This window comes from Perognathus longimembris, chromosome 13, assembly GCF_023159225.1.
Source record: "Perognathus longimembris pacificus isolate PPM17 chromosome 13, ASM2315922v1, whole genome shotgun sequence".
Taxonomy (NCBI): domain Eukaryota; kingdom Metazoa; phylum Chordata; class Mammalia; order Rodentia; family Heteromyidae; genus Perognathus; species Perognathus longimembris.
In genome coordinates, this window is record NC_063173.1 from 53,158,356 (window position 1) to 53,166,849 (window position 8,494).

An 8,494-nucleotide genomic window follows, 5' to 3' on the forward strand; every position below is an offset into this window, starting at 1 on the left:
TTCAACAGAATCAATAGGGTTGCTTCACCCACCTCACCTATGTACATCTTGAAGTTATTTCCCTACCCTACCCACCTATTTTATTTATGAATTACAACAATTTTCCCAGCTAATTGAAGTCTAGAAAATAAAAACCTTACAATCAGATAACTAGAAATAATCATCTAGAATCATTCAAAAACATAGAATAATGGTTTTTAAAATCCCTTTTAATGGCATGCTTATCCAATCTCAAACATGTGCATATACAATCATAAGTACACTGCCCACAAATACACCATTCATGGAAATCACATGTAACATTTTTTTTTGTCTGTGGTGGGCCCTGAACTCAAGGCCTCGGTGCTATCCCTGTGCTTTTTCACTCAGAGCTAGTGCTCTACCACTTTGAGCCACAGCACTTCACATTAGGTTTTCTGGTAGTTAATTGGAGATAAGAGTCTCACAGACTACAAGGATGAGCCACCAGATCCTTGCTCATGTAACTTTTTTTTTTCAAATTTTTATTATCAAACTGATGTACAGAGAGGTTAAAGTTTCATGTAACTTTTATACTTACAATTAGAAATATTTACTCAAGCCAGAGGGCCCATGGCTCATGCCTATAACCCTAGCTACTCAGGAGGCTGAGATCTGAGGATCGTGATTCAAAGCCAACCCAGACAGGAAAAATCTGTTAGTTTTATCTCCAATTACCAAAAAAGCACTAGCCTTGAGTGTAAAAGCTCAGGGAGAGTGTCCAGGCCCTGAGTTCAACCCCACAACAAACAAAAAAAGGAAAGGAAAAATAAACATTTATTCAAGACATTCATAAACTAGGTTTCATGTTTAGAATACAAAATAAAGCAATTATTCTGGTGTCAGAGAAGATATTCTTAGTAAAAATAATTTGATTTGTTTTATGAAATTTGTACATAAAGTTATTAAAACACTACATAATTATAAATTATTAAACACTTTCAAAAATACCTATTTTAATATTTATATCATTTTAGACTAATTAACTTGTTTAATTAATGTGTATGAGTGGGATCTATTGGTGAGTGATGGTGTGTATTTCAACACATGAATAAAGCATATCCTGATCAAATAGAGGTCAACAGTATTTCTCTTTTTCATTCCTTACATCTCTAACCTTTGTTTTGTCTTTTCAATTTTTCAAAAAATGTGAAAAATTTCATGGTAACAATAATAACCTAATTTGCTACAGGAAAACAAAACCTGTACCTTCCAACTAAATAATTTTTCTATTCCACATCCATGTACAATATTTTATGACCATTATAAATTTTCATAAAATTATGGATTTTCAATGCTTTTAATAAAACACTTTATTATTCCACATATAATGTACAAAGCCATTCACAAATATTTCATTGTAACACTTCCAACATGCTTATAATTTTACTATTTTTACTATATCTATTATTCCCTTTTCTTTTCCCTTTCCTTTTATAGTAGGAGTGGGGTTTGATCTTAGGACCTCACACTTGCTACATTGGTACTTTACCACAGATGTATGTCTCCAGTTCTGGTTTTCACTTGATTCTTCTAGAATAGAGTCTTACTTCCCACCCAGCTGTGTCTCCTGAGCCATATCAGAATAATGAGCCTTTGTGTAGTTGTTGAGAATATAGATGCACAGAACTGCTCACAGCTTCACTTCATGGATATGGAGTCTTGCTGACTTCAGTGCCAGGTTGTCCTGGAACCCTGACCCTCCAAATTTCTGCTTCTCACACAGCTTAGAAACACAGGCATGCACCCATGCACTGAGCCATGAGTTCATGGCCTGCAACCGTAGTCCTTCCCATCTCCACCTCATACATAGTTAGGTTACAGATATGAGCCACTGGCATCTGGCCTCCCTGCCATTTATTAGATCCCTTGCTTCCTCTGCCCTTTCCTTTCCCTTTCTACCTTCCTCATCATTACCTTTGCAATTCCATGCTTTTTGTATTTGTTTTCCTCAGGGAAGAGTTTGTGGGGATGGATTACACTTTCCCAACATTCTTGTGGATCATGCTGAGAAGTCTACTAACTGTGGGCTTGAGTATGCTTGGGGTAAAATTGCCTGTCCTGCTGGAATAGTAACAACATACCCATAGATCCAGGCAGACCAGAACTTGAGTATGATCCAGCACTAAAGAGAAGAGGTAGCTCTTGGCTAGAGAAAATAAGCAGTCTATATAAAATTACTGGGATGATGGACACAAATGAAGTCTGGATAGAGTTAAATAACTACACCAGTGCACGCAGAACTTTGCATGCCAGAAATGTCAAGGGTTTCAAGGAAACTATGGACTCGGGTGAAAAGTTGAAATAAAATGTCAGTAACCAAATCAGTAATCAGTATGGGTGTAAGATCAGAGTTAGTTTAAAATAATTGTTCAAGTAAAACTCAGTGAAGTAAAAAAATAGATGAATGATTTGATGGGCTAAAAATGAAACTTGAAAAGAGAGAATAAAAAGCAACTTACCAAGTCAAACAAGAAATGTTGTGCTAAAAAATGTGTGCTGTGGAATTATTGGCGTAATACTAAGCATCAAAGCAATAAAAAGCAGAAAAAGAAAGATTCTGTGAGTTTGATAAGGGATGAAGTGTCAAAATAAAGCAATATGTAAGAGAAAAGGTATGGAAACTTTGAGACACTATTATGGACCAAATATTCAGGTTATGGGGTTTACGAAAATTTTGAGAATACGTAAGAGAGCTTATTCAAAGAAACAAAACACGAGTGTCCTTATCATAGAAAGGGACAAAGAATATCCAGATATATAAACCTCAAAAGCCACCAGTCATGTTTTACTCAATCAGTGCACATGTCTCCCAGTCTACTTCATAACCAGACTTAAAAAATAAAATACAAAGAAAAGGTTTTTAGGCAATAAGAGAAGAAATGCATAGCACATAAAGAATGTCTGAAGTTGCAACACCGAGAACATTTCCACGAAGGAGTTTATGAATACAGGGGGCTGATCAATGTCAGCCCTTTCAACATTCTCACTCACCACTCCTGACCTACCTCTACCTCTTCCCCCACTTAAGATTTTAGGATATGGGCTGATTTTCCCCACCCCATTTAGCAAGGCAATGTATGTACACAATGCATCTTGATCATCAATTCAGCCCACCTCTTCCTTATTTTTCTTAATTTTGTGATGTATGCAATGAATTCTTAACTATATTCTGCCCCCTTCCTTCCTTAATATGTCTCCCCTTCTCTCCCTTCACGCCCCTCTTGTGAGTAACCTTTTACTGGTACTTATTTTTTGAGGCTTTGACTTAGTCTTTCTACAGATAGACTCAGGCTCCATAGAGTCTATTACACTCCAGTCAATTCATTTGTAACTGCTTGCGTACCACCCAGTGTGTCTATGTATAGATTTATAGGTACATTCTAGCTACCACAAATGAGGGACGCCTGGAAGCCTCTGTTTCTCTGGGTCTGGCTTACTCCATTTAATGTAATTTTTTCCCAAGTTTTTCCATTTCCTTATGAATGGTAGCATTCCTGTAGTTGAGTTGAATTCCATTGAATATATCTTCCATATTGTCTTGATAATCTGCGTTGTTGAGTGACAACTCATTTATACAACTACTTAAAATTAATTAAAAAATATTCACAAACCCCCCAAATAAGCCTTGTGCGTCTTTCAGTTGAAGTTGTATAGGCCAGGAGAGAGTAGTAAGAAAAATAACCTGCCAACAAGAATCACAATCGCCCCAGCTTCTGCTGGTAGGGAGCAGTAACCACTTTTCACTATGAAAATGAAATATAAATCAAGAGAACTATGTATGAAATGGTAAACCTAGCTGTAGATGAGCTAGGATTGCCTCTGGGTCCCCTGTGCAGGGCCAGGAACTGAACCGCGAAATATATCTAGCAGAGTTCATTATGCACAGAGGCCACCTCATGGACTCAAAGCTGCTACCACAATGACTTCAACAGCTGCACAAAAACAGGGAAAACAGGCTGGGGATATAGCCTAGTGGCAAGAGTGCCTGCCTCAGATACAAAAACAGGGAAAACAATGGAATGAAGGTGGGAGAGATTACAGGAAAAAGCACATTGCACTTACAGAGCACAGATGGAAGATACTCATCTCCTCAATAAGGAAGGAGCACTGACATATTTTTATTATTTATTTGAATTGGTTCTGTTTATTCATTGAGCTTTCTTTTTTATTATTTTTAATCTGTTGTCATTCCCAGATAATATATGTATATCACAACTTTCTCTATGATAATTAATATATGTATAGTCTTACATTGATACTGTGTGTACCTTATTTCCATGGGTTCTATCCTCCATTCCTCATCTTTCCTTTTTCATCACCTTCTTTCTCAATCACTTTTCTTTTATTACTTTACTTGTACAGCCTACACCTGGAACTCTTATTCCTTTCATGAATAATCTTGTTGGGAGTAGGCAGCATGTTTACTATGGGGTTTTTTTAATGTAAAAAAAATATTTGGTTTGGATATGAATAAGTAATTTATTATAGCTGAGCAATACATACAATTCAGGGGAAATAAGAGTATATGTCACTGCTGATACTGCACCTGAAAATGTACAGGTTATTTAAACCTACAACCAAATAATAATTGACCTCAGACATGCAAATCCCAGTGCTGAGGAATGAAAACTATGAAAAAGCAAGACAACAGAACTCATGTAAAAGTTGATAATTTCCAAACAAATGGATTGATAATGTAGTAAGTGAAATTTCAAACAAAGGATAATGAAAAGACTAATCAACAAGACTAAAGAGAACATGCAATAAATTTTAAATGAATTTAAAGAGATACAAATAAACAATTGAGTAAATTCAAAGAAGAGAAATGGGACATAAAGCATAAAAGAATATAATGCAAGATAGGAATGTAGAATTTGAAATGGTGAAAAAACTACAAAAAATAGAGAAAATGAAAAACTTATTAACTCACTAAAAAACACAACTTAAATCCTCTATATGGTGGGATGAGTTGAAGACTAAGTATCATGGCTTAAAGACAAACAATTTGGACACTGAGATGAAGATAAAGATAAAATAATGACATGGCATTAATGTAACAGGCAAGATTTCTGTAATGCCATTCAAAGTCTAAATGTGTAAGACATGAACACAGAAGATGATTTCCCATTCTCACCAATAAATACATCATTGTGCAACAATACCTTGGAATTAACTAACATCACAGTGAACCACACAACCCATGGGTGGAGATAAAAGGTAAGGAGTGGGAGAGAGTGAGTATACAAAAGGAAATGTACTCATTATCTGATTCGTGTACTTCTAATCTCTCTGTGACATATCCTTTATAACAACAATAAATTAATTTTTAAAACTAAAATAAATAACATCTCAGATCAAGTAGACATAAATGATAGATATGGAATATTTCACCAAAGATCTGCATCCTGCCAACTGATCCAAAAGAATTAAGGACATAAAATATATAAAGACATATAGCAGGTGACACTGTCCAAAAAGAAATGTACTCATTGCCTGACTTATGCAACTGTAACCCCTCTATTCCTCACCTTTACAATAACAATAAAAAGACATACAGTAAATCTCAATAAATATAAGAAAACTGAAAAAATCTCCTGTATGTTATCAGACCACAATGGAATAAGTGGAAGTCAACAGCAAACATAACTATGTAAAGATTAGTACAATGTTGAGAAAAATAAGTGGGTCATTGAATAAATGAGGTGCAATAAAAATCTAGAACCAAGGGTAAATGAAAGCACATGTCAGATGCTCGGGATTGTGGCAAAGTAGTGCTGAGAGGAAAGTTTATAACTACAAGTTCTGACATTAAGAGATCAGAATGGGCTCAACTAAATAACTTAGTGATGCACCTCAAATTCTTACACAAAAAGCAAGTCAAACACAAAATTTGTAGGCAGAAAGAAATAATAAAGAGAGTAAGCTCACGAATTGAAGCTAAAAATAAATAAATGGCCATTGAAACAGTAAGTTCTCTAAATAGCTAAACAAGATTAGCAAATCTTTAAGTAAACTAACCAAAAGAAACAATGAGAAGACTTGTTTTATGCAACCCACTTGTTCTCACTATGATTTTTTCAATGCTTTTTTATTGTTATTATACAGGTCACAGGCTTATTATACAGGGTTACAGTTACAGATAAAGTCAAGTAAGAGTACATTTCTTTTTCAACAATTTCACCCTTTCCCTCGTTCTTTCCCAGTCACTGTAATTTTCAAAGGGGTGAAATAATCAGAGTATATTAAAATGAAGGAGAATAGAGGCAAATTTCAATTTATTCACAAATTCAAAGTTTCAGACCATTTAAAAACTAAACTGAGGAGTCAACAATGTGCACTTTTCCTTTCACCAAATCCTTTGAAATTGTGGGTGCTGGACATTCAGTTTTGCTTTAGCTATGTTACATCTTTCATGTTGCTTCCGTTGTCTTTCACCCTATTTTTTTTCCTCATTGCTTTCGTTGTCCCTCTTCACATCAACCAGGCTTTTTTATTTTCTGTTCCCTGTGAAGAACATATTCACTCCATTTATGTCTTTATCTCAGCACTGTTTATCTATATATTTATTTTACCTGCTATGGGTAATGCGTGTTGGTCTCCTTTATGAATGAGTCACATTCTACTAACAAGTATTTGACATAGACAACAATTAATTGTTCTTTCCAGTCCATTTACAATAGGTCATTGTCTTCCTAGGGCTAGATAGACCAAGTGCTTTGATTTCAAATGAAGTAATGAAGAGACAGATGCACAATAGATGGCTTAGGGAAAGTGGAGCAGAAGGGACACGCACAGCCAACTGAAGCAGTTAGTTCTGCCAGCGAGCTTGAGCTCTGGGAACAGCTCTGCCCATGACTCCACCACTGCTTTGAAAGTCTAGACTTAACCAAGGCATGAATATATTTATTAATAACACCCACAATTCATATTACCCACAATTAAGTAGTAACAGCAAGTGTTCATCTCATCCATAAGTCTACTAATATACACATCAACACATACTAATTGAAAATTAATTTTTTAGTCTTACTAATGGTTATTATTGTTGAAGAGTCTGCCATTTTCTCCAGTGTATGCTTTTGGCTCCCTTAACAAAGGATATGTTGACTCCAGTGTATTCGAATTTACATATAAATACATATAGAAATGCAGTACAGGCAAGCCCAAAGGATGCTGCTTGAGAAAGAAGAGGGGAAATAGAGGAGAAATGGGAATCTGAAGGAGGAAGGAGATTTGTTCAAAGCACTCTGCATACTTGTATGGAAGCATCAAAATGAAATATACTCATATTACAAATCTATGATCATTTAAAATGAAACATAAATAAATGTGTACTAGACTTAAAAGGGTAAACCTTATACACAGAGAACAAGAGATTGTATTATATTTCTTCAGAATAATTCTCACTGTAGTATTACATTTCTTGATATGTGTCTTTTCTACTGAACTAGATTTTTGTAAGGGATAGGACATAATTTCATAAGTGAATATGACTATTGCATTAAAAATGCCACGTTAGGAGAACTGAAACTGAAACTTAGTTTATGGTGCATCCCAACACATTAGAACCCTGCAATGATTTGTCAAGTACCTTTTTGAAGGCATTCTTGACCTCTTTGTTCCTCAGGCTGTAGACCAAAGGGTTCAGCATGGGGATAATCATTGCATAGAAAACAGATGCCATTTTGCCTGTATCCATGGAGTGACTGGAGCTGGGCTGTAGGTACATGAAAATGACAGTCCTGTAAAATATGGAAACTGAAATAAGATGAGAAGTAGAGGTAGACAAAGGCTTTGGTAACCCTTCACTGAGTGTATTTTTAAGATGGGAATAAGTATGAACAGGTAGGAAATCAACACCACAAGAAGGGCAGAAAAGACATTGAAGCTTGAAATGAGAAACAGAACCATCTCATTCATGTGTTTGTCAGAGCAATAGAGAAGCATGACGGCTGGAATATCACAGAAAAAGTGATGGACCACATTGGACTCACAAAAGGACAGAGTGAATGTGTTCACAATGAGGACAGAGGAATTGACAAAACCCTCGGACCAGATACACACAGAGACTTGTTGTCATTGTGGAGGTATAATGTGAAGGCTTATACACTGCAGCAAAGCCATTAAGGCCAAAATAATATTTTCCGTGAAAGCAAAGGAATAAAAAAAAATGAACACTTGAGAAGCACATGCATTGTCAGATATTACATTTTCTTTTACAAGGAACCCAGCTGTCACTTTCGGTGTGGTCGTTGAAGAATACCCAAAGTCCACCATAGAAAGGTTGCTGATGAAAAAAGTACATAGGAGTATGGAGGTGGGAATCCAAGACAATCAACATCATCATGCCCAGGTTTCCTGAAGCAGTGATGAAGCAAACAATGGTGAACACAATGGAAAGTGGAATCTGAAGTTCTGGGCTTTGGTTTACCCCTTCCAGGATGAAATGCACCACTTCTGTGTTGTGCATCAT

At 35.8% G+C, this 8,494-nt stretch overlaps 1 pseudogene; it reads right to left on the reverse strand.

Moving 5' to 3' along the window:
• Positions 1–7,558: 7,558 nt before the first annotated feature.
• LOC125362594 lies at positions 7,559–8,494 on the reverse strand (annotated as a pseudogene).